The following is a 17,010-nucleotide window of genomic DNA, read 5'->3' on the forward strand; positions in this document are numbered from 1 at the left end:
GCCGTTTCCCTTGTAAAAATTTTTGTAATATACCCAATTTGTCAACGGTATTTGACCTGTTTTTTTTCAAAGTTGCAGTTTGTTTTTGTTTACCTTGTGTCCTTGAGTGGCTAAAAATTGTAGTAATGCTATGGTGTCCTCTCTGCATTCTTGCTGGGTGGGGGCTGCCAGCTGAATGTCGTCTGCATAAAGTAAAATCTGACTGCCTTTCGGTGGGATAAATCCTGCCAGGTTACTTGCCATTTCTTATGCGAATATTGTTGGAATTTCACAATATCCCTGTGGTAGTCACTTATATGTATACCGTTTCCCTGAAATGTAAATGCAAACCAATGTTGACTGTAAGGGTGTATCAGTATTGAGAAAAATGCATTGCTAGCATCTACCACAGAAAAATACTTTTGTTGACGTTTCAAGTCATTTAATAAAGTGTGTGGATCTGGCACTGTAGGTGCCCTGGGTATAACTGCATCATTTACAGCTTGTAAATCTTGGACCATACGCCATTCTCCGTTTGCTTTCGTAACAGGAAATAAGGGTGCATTACATGGTGAATCGGGAGATTCTATCAAGACTCCTTCCTTAAGTAAGGCTGCTATTACAGGTTTGATTCCTATTTCTGCATCCTTTCTCAAGGGATACTGTCTCTTTTGAGGTCTAAATGCTGATTTTGGCGTGATATTAACTGGTCCTGCTGTACGAATAAGTCCTACATCTGATTTCCCTGTTGACCAGAGAGTCTCTGGTATGTCTCTTAAGGCTTTTTCCTCTTCCTCTAGTAAGAGTGCTACTCAGCTGTCCTCACTTGCCTGTAAGTGTACAGCTGGGTGTGACTGCATTATCCAATTTAGTTTCTGCTTGTGTACTCCCTGTTCGGAAAGTTCTAACTCTGCTTTTCCCACCTTATGACTTTTTCTCCTAGGTCTGCCCACTTCACATTTCTATCTTTAGTTAAACTCACCTGTGGTAATCAATTAGATTTGTAAAGTGCTAGGAATTCCTGGGGCAATGAACAGCTCACTACACTGTTTCCTTCTGTGTCCCAGTACAAATTTTGTAATACTAATCTGTTAGCATGGTTTCTAAACAGTTCTTGCTCATATTCTTTATCAGGTCTTGGTTTGCTACAGTAATATAGAGTGCAATGCAACAAATGCTGTTTATCAGTGTCAAAGGAGGGGGATTTACCGATGGCTACGTTCATATATATATATATATATATATATATATATATATATATATATATATATATATATATAGAGAGAGAGAGAGAGAGATATGTATATATATATATATTTATATATATATATATATATATATATATATATATATATGTGTGTGTATATACATTTATAATGTGTGTGTATATATATATATATATATATATATATATATATATATATATATATATATATATAGATATATATAAATATACACACATGTCTGTGTGGGGTGTGGATTTGTACCAACAACTGGCTGATCACCACCTGATACATTATCACAAGAATAAAAAGCTATATTTTTCTTTTCTTTGCAGGGGGACGGGATCTCCTACAGTCATCATATCACCTTATAATTATATGTACCAGCTGTGGGATTGCACTACAAAGGGGAAAGGGCAAATTTCCCAAACTCCATTCTACCACTGTCCTGCACATATTTAAAAAGCCTCTGTGCCATCAGCTGATTTTCAGTCACATATACCTCCTGTCTTTTTTTGTTGTTTGTTTTTTTAAAGCGAGCTCATATTTGGACTATGCAACTTGGCCTCACTGTTGCTGTATTGCAAGGTCTTGTAAGATCTAAACCCAAACCTTTAACTTTGTACCTCAAAACTCATAGCCTGTAATGGTAGTGGTATGGTTTGTTTGGTCAGTAAAATCTTTCAAAAATACGTCACTTCAGTCAGTGTTATGCAGAGACTGGAACTGGTACTGGCTTGCTTTATCAAGTCACATGCCTGTCATCCTGCATAGTAGAGCTACAGTATATGGGACGTTTACGTACTTATAACTTTACTATGCAGCTGCAAGCTATGAAACAGGATAATCTCAGCAGTCATACATTAGTGTCACATACTGTTTCATACAGATCTACATATCACAGAAGTGTAACCCTGCAAATGGTGTAATCAAACATGTTAGAGCATTGGTTTATCACATCAGACATAGCTGTCAGAGGCATTCAGACAGGAACTCTCATTAAGTGTCTGGTCAGCAAGCGTCGCTGCACAGCATTTTTTTCCCCCTTCTCATGTCTTCACTTCCCTGCATTCCTGAGGTGGCAAGTTCTCAGGCAGTAAAAAGTTTTTGTTTGGATGTGTTTCACTAAATTATGGGTTAAGGACTGTCAATGGTCCTATACATATGCATAGATACTCACACGCAGATATATGGGTTATCTATATTTTGGCAATGTGTTCTTACATTGAATATTAAACTACTTGATTTTTATTTTGAACTGTATATAATCATGTGTGAATTAATCAGCTTCTCATATCATGACTTGAGTTGTGGCTGAAAAGTATGTCTTTGACTATTCCACTAACTCAGTTAAACAGATAAATTAAGTAAATAAATAAATCAGTTAAACAGATAAACGTAGTAAGTGAATAAATAAATAAGCAGTGTTCCAGTGTTTAGTAGGCATTTATATTACTATCAAGCCTTCATTAAACTTGGAGGACGAGGTGCATATCACATCTCTGCTGTGTACATGCAGGCATGCTGTGGTAATATGTACCAAATTGGGACTGGCTTTTCTGTTTTGTGTAAGAAGCATGACGTTTCTTTCTTGTCTAGTGCATCTTTTCTTTAGAGGTATGTTGTGCAAGATCCCATATACATGTCTTGCTTTATTGTGCCTGTATTGTCTCCCCTTTCCCCTAGGAGGTGCTGTTTGTTGCATGTTCTTTGGCCCTGCAACAGTGTACCACATCTCTCCCCTCTCAGCCCACTCAGCAATATGTAAGATATTCTATAGCCTATTTCAACCATATTATCTAAAATCGGTTTTCCTCCTCCTCCCTCCCCATTTTAGTGTCATTTGCACAAAGGTTGAACATATTTATTATACCTTCGGAGAAAAGGAACATGACCATCCTGAAGAGTAAGGGCCTGTAGCAGTCCCTGTGGAACAGCACCTTGCCAGTGACAGCTGGAGATCTCAAAGCAAGGAGGGGGGGGGGGGTCTGCAGGAAGCAACTGAATGGGTGGAGCTAATTGGAATGTGGTGGGGCTTTATTACGACAGTCAATGACCATTACCTGTGATCAAACAGTAGATGGGGTCAGTCACTTTCACCAATAAGCTAAGTCCACATTCGTTATAGCTACACCATGGACTATATACCTATCATCTTTTAAATCTCTGTTCTTTAATGACACCTTAACTGGCTAAGAATCCCCTGGAATAACTCTGGAGAAAGTCACTGAAATTAGTCAGGGTGTGGGGCTGTTACTCCTACTGAAGTCATAGGGTTCTAGATGCTCTGAAGTGCCTCTTAAGAGCTTTTCTTTACAAACTTTTTGTCCCTTAATGGCCTAAACAAAAATATAAATAATAAATAAGGAAAGAAAGTCAGCCTTTTTTACCCCAAGGGAAAATAACTTGTATGTAAAGCTTTATGTTCAAAGTTAATGAGACATTGGATTTTCTTCCTTAGGTCACTCTTGCAGTATTTGAATACTATTGGGTTACCTTGCCAAGGTAACCTGATGCCCAGGTAGGGTACCAAAGCCAAAAACCAACTTCCAAATGGTCCTACGTCTGACATATGCTTAAGGATACATTAAGTGAATGTATACGTTTAAGATCCTTAGAAGCAGGTCTTGCACCTGTTGGTCTGTTTGTTTGCATGGTCATTGGAGTTACCACTGACTTCATTTATTCAGATAACTGCCCCATTGGAGAACCTTCCTTTTTTCTTGCACATTGGTATTAAATTGCTTAGTTGTCAGCTAAGAGAGGGAAATGTGATTGTGGTATTTCCTTGTAAGGATCTCCACTCCCAGTGTTTATTTTGTCTTTGGGCTGAACACAGCTTTAAGTATTGTCAGATTTTCTATGTTGTTTGTTCTGAAAACCCTGTGTATGCTTCTGTCATCTTTAAATACTTATTTAGATACCCACCACTTGAAGCACCTTACCCAATCCAAATGGCAGAACTCTTGGCATCCCACATCCTACTCATTCCAAAAAAGAAATTCATAAGACCTAGGCCTGACCCATCATCTGTCATTTGTTGGACTTGGACATACCTTTTGAAGTACTGAAGGAATACATGGAGAGCTGCAATGATTCCTTGATTCAGGCAAAGCTAAATCATCTGTAGCTATAGGTGTGTGTATATGTGTGTGTGTGTATATATATATATATATATATATATATATATATATATATTTGTGAGTGTGTGTATTATATATATATATATATATATATATATATATATCTGTGGGCGGCCACGGTGGTGCAGCAGTCAGCATTGCTACCTCACAGCAAGAGGTTCTCTGGTTCGATCCTTGGCTGGAGTGCCTTCTGTGCGGAGTCTGCATGTCCTCCCTGTGGTCGCGTGGGTTTCCTCCATGTGCTCCGGTTTCCTCCCACATCCCAAAGACATGCTGTAGGTAGATTGGACACACTAAATTGGCCATAGGCATGAGTGCATGCATGTGTGTGCCTTCTGTGGAAGGTTGGGTGCCGGGCTGGCAACTCGACACTGTAAAACTCCACTGCCAATCATGAGCGGACAGTGATCCGCTGTGGCGACGCCTAGCCGGGAAAAGCCAAAAGAAGAAGATATATATATATATATATATATATATATATATATATATATAAAGAAACCAGTGTGTGTTTATAGATACATGCATATATATGTAGGTTTACCATCAAAATATAGAAATGCGTTTGTTTGTTTACTCAGAACGTCAAAATAAAATGTTGAAACTAAAAAACAGTATGCCGTCCAAATGTCGAACATAGTGAAGCTATTTTTTGATATTCGATATTTGAGAAAGATGACTGTTAAACCGCATTTGCTGTCTGGATATTGCAACAGAAACAGCATCTCGATAATGCAGATTCAGTAACGCAAGATTTGGACAAGTGCATTTCAGAATTTTGATAGTAAACCATATGTATATAAGAGGCATTCACACTGTCAGATAAGCAGTTCGTCAACAGAGTAATTGACACTGAAATGCAATTGAGTGCATAATTCATTGAATGTTAAAGATATTGAAAGTAGGAAGACTGAATGCGTTCAGGAAAGGTAAATGTTTTGAGATATCAATGCCAAAACTTTTAGATATACTAAAGTTTTGGCATTAGGTGGTAGGAGTGTTTGTGTGGGGTGAATGCAGGTTGTGGTTAGAGTAAGGGCTGAGTAAGAGGGGGTATATATAGTGTTGTGCATTTGTGTGCGTGTTTGTGTGTCTCAGTGTCTTTTGTAGTTGCAGTGTTATGGAAAAGGTTTGCTAAGGTAAGCCACAGAGTTAGGGTTAGCACACATTAGTCCCCCTCTCTCACCTTAATAACGTGCACTGACCTCTGCCCCTACTCCTAACTGTAACCTAGGGGGAAAAAAACATTCTGTAACACTACTGCTATTCAGAAAATTGTCTGAATGTATGTTTCAACCCTTTCTTTTTGCAACTTTTTTCAGTTTATTTGGATTTTCAGTTTGATTTGCGAGATGCCAGCATCGGATACTTGTGGTTAAGCACACACACACACACACACACACACACACACACACACACACACACACACACACACACACACACACACACACACACACACACACACACACACACACATATTGATTTACTATGCCCGGAAGGAAGAGTAATCCTAAATGTCACTGTTGTAGTAAAGGCATGGTTACTGTATCGAAAGTGTTTTTGTTCAGTATGTCTCAGACTTCCTGAAATGCCAAGAGTGGCAATTCCCAGCCACTGGGGATGCACAAGCCAGTGCATTTCTTTGTGCTGGTCCCAAGCCCAGATAAATGGGGAGGGTTGCATCAGGAAGGGCATCCGGCATAAAACCTCTGCCAAATTACTGATGCAAAGAACATTTCATATTTACATACTGGATCAGTCGAGGCCCGGTTTAACAACGACCGCCACCAGTACTGTTAGCCAACAGGGTGCTGGCGTAAATTGGGCTACTGTTGGCCGAAGAAGAAGAGGAGAGGGAAGGCATGCCTGAAGGCAGGAAGAGAGGAGGAAGGTTAGGAGTGTAGTACTGAGGGTAGGAACTTTGAATACTGGCAGTATGACTGGTATAGGGAGAGAGCTAGCTGATATGATGGAGAGAAGGAAGGTTGATATATTGTGCGTGCAAGAGACCAGATGGAAGGGAAGTAAGGCCAAGTGTATAGAAGGTGGGTTTAAATTGTTCTATCATGGTGTGGATGGCAGAAGAAATTGGGTAGGGGTTATTCTAATGGAACAGTATGCCAAGAGTGTTTTGGAGGTGAAGAGAGTGTCTGATAGAGTGATGTTTATGAAGCTTGAAATTGATGGTGTAATGATGAATGTTGTTAGTGCATATTCTCCACATGTTGGGTATGCAATGGATGAGAAAGAAAAATTTTGGAGTGAATTGGATGAAGTGGTGGTGAGTGTACCCAAGGGTGAGAGACTAGTGATTGGAGCGGACTTCAATGGGCATGTTGGTAAAGTGAACAGAGGGGATGAGGAAGTGATGGGTAGGTATGGTGTTAAGGAGAGGAATGCAGAAGGTCAGATGATTGTGGATTTTGCGAAAAGGATGGACATGGCTCTGGTGAATACGTATTTTAAGAAGAGGGAGGAGCATAGGGTGACGTACAAGAGTGGTTGAAGATGCACTCAGGTGGATTATATCCTATGTAGGAGGCTGTAAAGTGGTGACTGGGGAAAGTGTAGTTAAGCAGCATAGAATGGTGGTCTGTAGGATGATGTTGGTGATCAAGAAGCAGAGGAGGAGTGTGAAAGCAGTGCCGAGGATTAAATGGTGGAAGTTAAAAAAGGGTGATTGTGAGGTGGAGTTCAGGAAAGAGTTAAGACAGGCACTGGGAGGCAATGAAGAGTTACTGAATAGCTGGATAACTACAGCAGAGCTAGTAAGGGAGACTGCTAGGAAGGTGCTTGGTGTGACATCTGGACAGAGGAAGAAGGACAAGGAGACATGGTGGTGGAATGAGGAAGTACAGGAGAGTATACAGAGGAAGAGGCTGGTGAAGAAGAAGTGGGGTTGTCAAACAGATGAAGAAAGTAGACATGAGTATAAGGAGATGAGGCGCATGGCAAAGAGAGAGGTGGTAAAGGCTAAGGATAAGGCATATAGAGAGTTTGGACACTAAAGAGGGAGAAAAGGACCTGTACCGATTGGCTAGACAGAGAGACAGAGCTGGGAAACATATGCAGCAGGTAAGGGTGATCAAGGACAGTGAGGGAAACGTACTCACAAGTGAGGAGAGTGTGTTGAGTAGATGGAAAGAGTACTTTGAAGGGCTCATGAATGAAGAGAATAAGAGAGAGAGAAGGTTGGATGATGTGGGAATAGTGAATCAGGAAGTGAAGCAGATTAGTAAGGAGGAAGTAAGGACCGCTATGAAGAGGATGAAGAATGGAAAGGCTGTTGGCCCAGATGACATACCAGTGGAAGCATGGAGGTGCTTAGGAGAAATGGCAGTGGAATTTTTAACCAGATTGTTTAATGAAATTTTGAAAAGTCAGGATGCCTGAGGAGTGGAGAAAAAGTGTTTTGGTATCCATCTTTAAGAATAAGGGTGATGTACAGAGCTGCAGTAACTACAGAGGGATAAAATTGATCAGTCACAGCTTGAAGTTATGGGAAGAGTAGTGGAAGCTAGGTTAAGAAGGGAGGTGATGATTAGTGATCAGCAGTATGGTTTCATGCCAGGAAAGAGCACTACAGATGCAATATTTGCTCTGAGAGTGTTGTTGGAGAAATACAGAGAAGGTCAGAAGGAGTTGCATTGTGTCTTTGTGGACTTAGAGAAAGCATATGACAGGGTGCCTAGAGAGGAGTTGTGGTATTGTATGAGGAAGTTGGGAGTGGCAGAGAAGTATGTAAGAGTGGTACAGGATATGTACAAGGGTAGTGTGACATTGGTGAGGACTGCGGTGGGAGTGACAGATACGTTTAAGGTGGAGGTGGGATTACATCAAGGATCAGCTCTGAGCCCTTTCTTATTTGCAGTGGTGATGGACAGGTTGACAGATGAGATTAGACAGGAGGCCCCATGGACTATGATGTTTGCAGATGACATTGTGATATGTAGTGAGAGTAGGGAACAGGTGGGGGAGACCCTGGAGAGGTGGAGATATGATTTAGAGAGGAGAGGAATGAAGGTCAGCAGGACTAAGACAGAATATGTGTGTGTGAATGAAAGGGAGGGTAGAGGAATGGTGAGAATGCAGGGAGTACAGTTGGTAAAGGTGGATGAGTTTAAGTACTTGGGATCAACAGTTCAGAGTAATGGTGAGTGTGGAAGAGAGGTGAAGAAGAGAGTACAGGCAGGGTGGAATGGGTGGAGAAGAGTGTCAGGAGTGATTTGTGACAGACTGGTACCAGTAAGAGTGAAAGGGAAGGTCTCCAAGAGGGTAGTGAGACCAGCTATGTTATATGGGTTGGAGACGGTAGCATTGACGAAAAGGCAGGAGTCAGAGCTGGATGTGGCAGAGTTAAAGATGTTAAGATTTGCACTGGGTGTGACTAGGATGGACATGATTAGGAATCAGTATATTAGAGGGTCAGCTCAGGTTGGACAGTTTGGAGACAAAGCAAGAGAGGCGAGATTGCATTGGTTTGGACATGTGCTGAGGAGGGATGCTGGGTATATTGAGAAAAGGATGCTAAGGATGGAGCTGCCAGGTAAGAGGAAAAGAGGAAGGCCTAAGATAAGGTTTATGGATGTGTTGAGAGAGGACATGCCGGCGGTTGGTGTGAAAGAGCATGATGCAGAGGACAGGAAGAAATGGAAACAGATGATCCGCTGTGGCGACCCCTAACGGGAATAGCCGAAAGAAGATGATGAGCGGTATCTGAAAACCCTTGTATAAAATGTTGTGAGTGAAGGTGGCAGTATTCAGGCTACATATCACCTATTGTTTTTCTTTACCAAAATCAGTACACTTAAAAAGGTATTTTGCATTATAAAAATTTGCTGAATTTTGGTTCATTGCTTGGATATATTAATAGAGCTAAGCATTCTTTTTGGTTGAACACAGCTCACAGTCGGAATCAGTGAACCAAAATCAGACCACGTAGACATATTTAACACTATACTTATTTGTCTGCAGTGTTCATTTAGTGTGCATACTGGATAAAAAATATGGTGTGAAATGGTGCCTTGAGCCTGTCATTTCCATTAATAATTTATCTTTAGACAGGAGTAGAGTAAACTTGGCTACAAAATTTTGAGCTTTGCCTTAAGCAGAGGGTTATGAAAATTGGCAGACTGAGGGGCCTTCACACTTGTTTGCCAAAAGAGTCTGTGTTACTTTAGGAAATTTAGCTTATCTACTTCAGATATAGTAAACACAACTGACCCCTTGAGCTGTGCTATTGAAGTAACATCTGTTTATTACATCTTTCATGCAAAAACATATGCTTGCTGTCATCGGTCACCAAACCTATTCAGTATGATAGTACGTTTGAACTGAATATAATGCTGTTCTAATTTTGGTTGTACATTAAACAAAACATTTCCAGAATAAACATACCTGCAGCTGTTATCTGAATGGTATGAAAATTGTTCGGAGGCACAAGGTTAATTTGCAGTATCAACATGTTACAGCTGGTATGAATGGAAATGGAAGTGTAGAGATTGCAAGAATTCACGGAGCTAGAACATTTCTGCCACTAGTAGGTCTGCGGAAATTATTAGCATTTCCTCATCTTTAAAATTGTTAGTCTGACCAAATTTGTTAGGAGCATTTAACTTGCCTAATCAGTGTGCATTTTGAAAACTATTTTGTTTGGTTCGAGACTTCTTTCTGGTCATTTTAGTGGCTGACGAAAACACATCCCATTAAATTTTAAGCAGAAAGCTAGCTTCATAGTCAGAAAGTCTACAGTTTGTCACCACAGTAGTTATCTCAAACCATGATATAATTTGCATATTAGTTTGAACATTTTTTTGTTCCTCCAGAGCTAAAACTGGGGTTACATATTTTGGAAAGTTTAAATCCTTCAGTACATTTTTTCAGTTTTCAATTCCAGATTAACACTGAAATTGATGAACATGCCATTGGCATTATGATCATTTCAAACTGGTCATCCCATTAGACGAAGTAACAATAGTAAGGATAAATCAGTATAAAATCAAAAATTAGAGTAAGCTTCAGTTTAGTACTATGTTTTGTGTGTGTGTGTGTGTGTGTGTGTGTGTGTGTGTGTGTGTGTAAATAAATAAATAAATATAAATAAATATATATAAATAAATAAATAAATATATATATATATATATATATATATATGTTCTTCTTCTTTCGGCAGAACGCCGGCCTGCTAATGATTGGCAGTTGATTTTTATGGTGCTGAGTTGCCAGCCTGATGCCCAACCTTCAATGTAGGCACACCCATTCATGCATGTCTTTCGAACGCCACTCGACCATGGGGAGGGCATGCAGACTCCACACAGAAGGCGCTCCAGCCGAGTATCAAACGGGAGAACCTCTTGCTCTGAGGCACCAACGCTACCGCTGCACCACTGCGGCTTCTGTATATATGTGAATATATATATATATATATATATATATATATATGTATGTATATATATGTATATATATATATATATATATATATATATATATATATATATATATATATATATATATATATATATATATATATGGGTTCCCTTCATATGAACGAAACCTGGAAGAGCGGGACCACATGTTCGAAACTTCAGAACATCGAAACCCCAGAAGCGCGAAAGTCAAAATCCCGACATTACGGGATTGTGTTTAGTGCTTCTGGTATTCCGATGCCCGTAAGTATGTATGTGTAAGTGTCTGTTTGAGGGGTAGTGGTTTGTGTAAGTGTGTGTTGTGAGTGTGGTGTGTGTTTGTGAGGGATTGTAATGTGTGGGTGTGAGTGTGCCTTGTGTGTCTTTTTGTGCGATGTAGGAGTTATGAGCGTGAAATTTAAATTCAGACATTATAGGACTGTGATCTAGCAGTGCTGGTGTTGCGATGCAGGTAAGTATGAATGTGTAAGTGTGTGTTTGAGGGGTAGTGGTGTGTGTAAGTGTGTGTTGTGAGTATGGTGTGTATTTGTGAGGGAATGTAATGTTTGGGTGTAAGTGTGCCTTGTGTGTCTGTTTGTGTGATCTCAAAGTTAGAATAATAAAGAAGGGAGGGTGTGGGGGTGTAGGGGGCTTGCCCCCCTGCCTATACGGTTTGTAGTATTGTGTGTTAGGTACTTTGGGGCTTTTGTGTGTGTATGTGTGTGTTTGTGATGTTTGTGTTAGTGATGTTTGTGTTAGTGTTTCGTGGTTTTGGGTTTTGTTGTTGTGAATGTTCATTGTTGTGGGGTTTCATTGATGTGGTCTCGTTGTTTTGGGTTTCGGTGAAGTGGGATTTCATTGTAATGAAGAAGATCCATATATATATATATATATATATATATACACACACACACACACACATATATATATAGAGAGAGAGAGATGCACAAGCAGAGAGAGATGCACAAGCACACACAGTTTGTGTGTGTGTATATACATGTATATATGTATGCATATATGTGTGTGTGTGTGTGTGTGTATATATATATATATATATATCTGTATATATGTGTGTATATATATATATATATATATATATATATATATATATATATATGTATATATGTGTATGTATGTGTGTGTGCACAAACACACATACATACATTCCCAGACACCCCGTTTAATTATTTTCGAACAATCCTCTCAGCCCTCTTAGGGGCACTTCTTCCATGGAACCAGATGCCTTACAAGGTTGCCTGATTATCAGTGCGAAATATGGCCTATCTGAACCCCTACTTAACCTCTTCAATGTGAGCCTGTCCACTGATTAAATTTCTGAAGTCTGAAAAAACAGCCATTGTGATTCCATTGCAGCAGAGTGTTCCAACAACTGATAACTATAGACATATTAGTCTTACTAACCTTGTATGTAAAGCTATGCAGTGTATTATCTCAGACCTCATAAATCTGGGCATTGAAAATCTGTTAACCCCGGACGTTCATCAAGTATACTTTGCCAAACGAACTTCCTACCTCCATAACCCCTTTACTTTCTTTGAAAAAGTAGCCAAAACAGAAGATAGTGGTTATGTAGTACATTTGGCATATCTGGCTGAGGTATTTGACACTATTTCTCATGCAAGTGTTATTGACAGGCATATACATATTGGAACATAAATCCATATACTGTATTGTGTGCTGGATAGCTAACTGATTTTGTGACTGCCACCCCTGTGGTTAGAGTCACAAGTTTTACTTCTTAAAACAAAAAGTTCCCAGTGGTGTACCACAGGGCTCATTGTTAGGCCCTGTTCTGGGTTTCCTTTTCTCAGACAATCAGGTAGACACTCTTGGCCTATGGTTGTCCAAGTTTTCTGACAATGGGGAGGCATTATTTGACTTTTGCAGTGACTTACATTTGCTCCAGCATTGGTTAGACCACATTAACATTTGTACAAGGACAATGGTCTCAAATTAAAGGTGGAAAACGATGTATAGTTCATTTTGGTAAATAGAAAATTTGCACATACCATGTAGGTGACGTATCTCTCCAACTAGACACTGTAGTAAGGGATATAGACACTCTTGTTATAGCTCCTTATCATGTGACCATCCATATCTCTACAGTAGTTCAGTACGCCTTCTATATGACCCATCTAATTTCTAAAGTCATCTTCTCTAGATCCAGAGAGTCTGAATTCCTCCTTACTCTTATTTCATCAGAACCATTACCAAATATAATGCACCTTTTGGAATATATTTGTCTAAATATGTCATTCGGTGTTCAGTTAGCCTTGGAGATTTATAGCTGAAATGATCAGTGCCTCAGAAATCTTCATTATCAGGACAGATTAACAACCCTGTCTCAATACTAATTCTTTTACACACCCGTCTGTGTGGAGCTGTGTCTGGCTTTACAAGCCGTGAAACTTTGAACTTCTATAACCTTCTGTTCCTTCACAGAACAAATTGTTCATCAAATACCGAGTTAAAGGAACTAAACTTTCATCAGCTGATAAATAAGATATGCAGGCATGATAGATTTATATCCCCATCTCTCAAAAAACTTCCAGCACATGCTAAACGAGGATCACCTTTGTCACATTCAAGGTAAACCTAGATCATTGGATGGTCACCTCATATTCTTTCCTAGTATGTATTGTTTTGCCTTCCTTTTGAGGATGTAAGGAACTTTTGAATAGGGTTATTGGCTAGGCTTGTAATGGTTTGCAGACTGATTACCTAGTACTTACCTGTGAACCTATAATATTTGGCTTTGTCCTGGATTCTTTTGCAAAAAGAGGAGTTGGTGGCTGAACTAGGTTCCAGAAAATTTGTATGGGAGTACACCTGTAACTGGGTAATAGCAAAATGTTTTTCTCTGAAAGAATGTCATTTACTACAAAAAATGCTCATTTCATTTACTGTATGCATAGCAAGACCTCCATCTTTTTTTTAAATGAATCGATTCTTCCCAGCTGAGTGACTGAAAGCTGCACTTTTCCTTTGTATGGATCCATAGATTGGAGGAACTCGCACAGAAGCAAGAAGGCAGCTCTGGCTTTGTTATTACTAAGTACAGACTGAGCAGTGTGCAAATGTGCAGGCATCCCATGTACTTGAGTTGGAGTACATGAAGCTGCTTTTACAGAGCTCTGTGCACTATTTAACATACTACAAAATGTTTAACAAAAGCACTATAAATTGATTCTGAGTGGTAAGTGATGACCTGTAAGCCATAAAACATATCAAACACTGGCCTCACATAGGTCTAGTTGATGACTAACTCATGAGGCATCAGTTGGAGCCATGGCTGTTGTCCTTAGGGGAAAAAACTTGCAATTGTTTACAGATTATGCATTTATCTGTGACCCTTCACAGTCATATATGTTTTTTTTTCTTTCTTAATATCATTGTTTTAGAATCTGAGTTCTGTACACAAACTGGTACTGGAATGGTGTTAAGATATGTTCCCATGCTCTTTGTTAACTCATCCTGTGAAGAAGTCCTGGTAATATTTTTACTGCAGGAGTATGAACCAGTCCCAGTAGTAATTTTTCTTGCTAGAGTATTCATTTACCATATCCAGGGGTTATCATTTTTAAGGGTTAGACTGTAGTATATAAGAATACCTTTGTTGGTAGGGCAGTGCTGTCTTGTTAACTGTTTGAGATAATAATTCATTCCGCTTGGAATGGGAGAACTGAAATTTTCTGTGTTTATGCTTTTCATGGTTAGGAGGTATACTGCATATAACTTTAAGTTCATTTTATTTTTCAAACTTGATACATCATATTCATAATCATAATGTACATTCTTGCCCATGCATCCTGGGCACAGCATCATCTTTCCACAGTGATATTTTTTTGCTAATGATTTGTGGTTGGGTAGCGTTCGAAAGACATGCGTGCGTAAATGGGCATGCCTTTGTTGAAGGTTGGGCGTCGAGCTGGCACCTCGGCGTTTCGTAAAAATCTACTGCCAATCATTAGCAGACTGGAGTTCTGCTGTGGCGACCCCTTACTGGGAAAAAGCCAAAAGACAAACAAACTATGAGAAATATGCACAAGCGTTTAAGCTGCTGACTTTTAGTAAAGAAGATTTCTGGGTCCATTACAAGTTTGAGTAGTCAAAGACAGGATAAGAGTAGCGTGATTGAACAGCTAGTCAAGCTATTTACAAGTAAGTCTCACTGTAAAACAGTTGGGAAGGCATAAGAGAGACACGGGGGGTAGGTTAGAGAGAGCAGAAGAGGTGGGGGGGAGGTAAGGTAGGAAGAGGGAACGAAAGAGGAGAGGGTAGAGAGTTTAAGGAGGGTGTTTACACTGACAGATCCAAGTGCTTCTTAGAAAGTTTTTGGTAGCAATTTTTAATTGTTGTGCATGCTTAATACTTCTAATATCCAGGGGAAATTTATTGCAGGATAGGGTAGGGAAGTAGCTGTAAAGGTTTTGCCCTATTTTGTTTTTAGGCTTGTATATGTGGGTAACTTTTGGTCTCTGCTTTGGAGAGACCTAGGAGGAGTGTAAACGGAAACAGGTGAGGAGATGTCTGGACAGAAGGAGGGTAAATACAAGATGGGAATGTATGATCTGAAGCTGAGAGAGAAGAAGTTGGTGGGGAAATTCTAACCAGTTTAAGCTTTTAAGAGAAAGACAGTGGTGAGAGTAGTAGAATGTTTTATATGCGCTTTCAAGTTTTGTTAGGAAAGAAGTCTGAAGGTTAGTGAGGATTTGTGAGCCATAGAATAGGTTTGGAAGCAGGTAGGCATGAGAGAAGGAGATTTTAGCTTTGTTTGACAGGAATATTTTATTTCTGTAAAGGAGTCCCAAGTTTTTGGTGTTTTTTCTTGATGCTGTTTAGAAGGTGCATGTCAAATTGAGTTGATTGTCAATTATGACCCCCCAGAAGCTTGGTGTGAGATTCATCTGTAATAGGTGAGTTAATTAGTGATGAGATTGAGAAGGTAGATTTAAGGTGCTATAAGTTTCAGGTAGAAAAAGCAAGAGTTTGGTCTTTTTTGGATTTAAGTTTAACTGATGAGAGTGCCAATTTTCAATGGATAAGAAGGATTTTTGTGTAATGGTGTTTAGTTCAGGGAGGGAATTGGCTATGGTGATGACTGTGAAGTCATCTGCATATTGGACTAGTGATGAGTGTGGACAAGAAGTATGCAAAAGACTTGCAAAGATGTTAAAGTAATGGACCAAGAATTAATCCTTGAGGTATTCCCATCTTGACAGGAAGTGCAGGGGAAAGAGAAGAGAGCCATTTAACAGATTGGAGTCGATCATTAAGGTAACTAGAAAACCAGGAAATAGTTGAAGGAGATAGATTCAGGTCAGAGAGTTTGGCCAACAACAGTGGGTAGGAGACTGTGTTGAACACTTTAGAGAGATCCAGGAATAGGCATGAGACTTGGGAGATAGCGTTGAAGGCTATGAGGGCTGTAGAGGTACTGTGTTTTGTGTGAAACCATGTTATGTGGAGGTAAGTAGATTTTCTTGTGTGACGTCGTGCATAATCTTTTTATGCACACATTTCTCTAATATTTTGGAGAGAGGGAATAAAATAGCTATAGGCCTGAAGTTGGCGAGTTTTTGTGGAATTACCTCCTTTGTGGATGGGTAAGGTACAGAATTGTTTCCAGATTGAGGGAACATTTGATTCAGTTACAGAGCAGTTCATAAGTATGGAGATAGCGATGGCAAGTGACCTTGCTGCTGTCTGGAGAAAGAAAGGAGGTATATTGTTTACTGAGGGGGAGCAGGGTTTCAGTTTGAGAAGTAAGGATTTAATGCAGTTAGTTAATACTGTTTCCAGGGAGAAGGTTTGTGAATTAGAGGATGTGAGATGTTGCGAATGGTTAATAGCATAAGTGTCAGAGTAGGCTGGGGATGTCATTTTGCTGATAGAGTGAATAAAGTAAGAGTTAAATTTAGAAGCTGTTTCTTGGGGAGTATTGTTGAGGCAGCGGTTGGGAGATATGGGTTTCCCTGGATGTAGGATTTGGTTTAAGGAGTGCCAGCATTTCTTTGGGTTGGAAGTATGTGAGGTTGGTGGATTGTTGCAGAAGTTGTTCTTCTCATTGTTTGTTCTGAATTCTCATCTGGATTCAGGCTAGATGGGTATGACACTGAATGACATTGTGTGTGCGCGCAAGCATTTTAAAGATGATATTCACACCCGCTAGAGATATTCTGAACGTTATAGTTAGTGGTGTAATAAAGTAGTGTTGTGTCTGATGGCCTGTTTTCCTACCTT

General features: G+C 39.7%; 1 protein-coding gene across 2 annotated transcripts in view; it reads left to right on the forward strand.

Moving 5' to 3' along the window:
- Window positions 1–17,010, forward strand: part of DIAPH2 (diaphanous related formin 2) — a 5,354,951-nt gene that overhangs the window by 4,093,193 nt on the left and 1,244,748 nt on the right. The window lies entirely within an intron of this gene.

The sequence above is a fragment of the Protopterus annectens genome, chromosome 15.part0, assembly GCF_019279795.1.
Source record: "Protopterus annectens isolate FY-2018-M chromosome 15.part0, PAN1.0, whole genome shotgun sequence".
Taxonomy (NCBI): Eukaryota; Metazoa; Chordata; order Ceratodontiformes; family Protopteridae; genus Protopterus; species Protopterus annectens.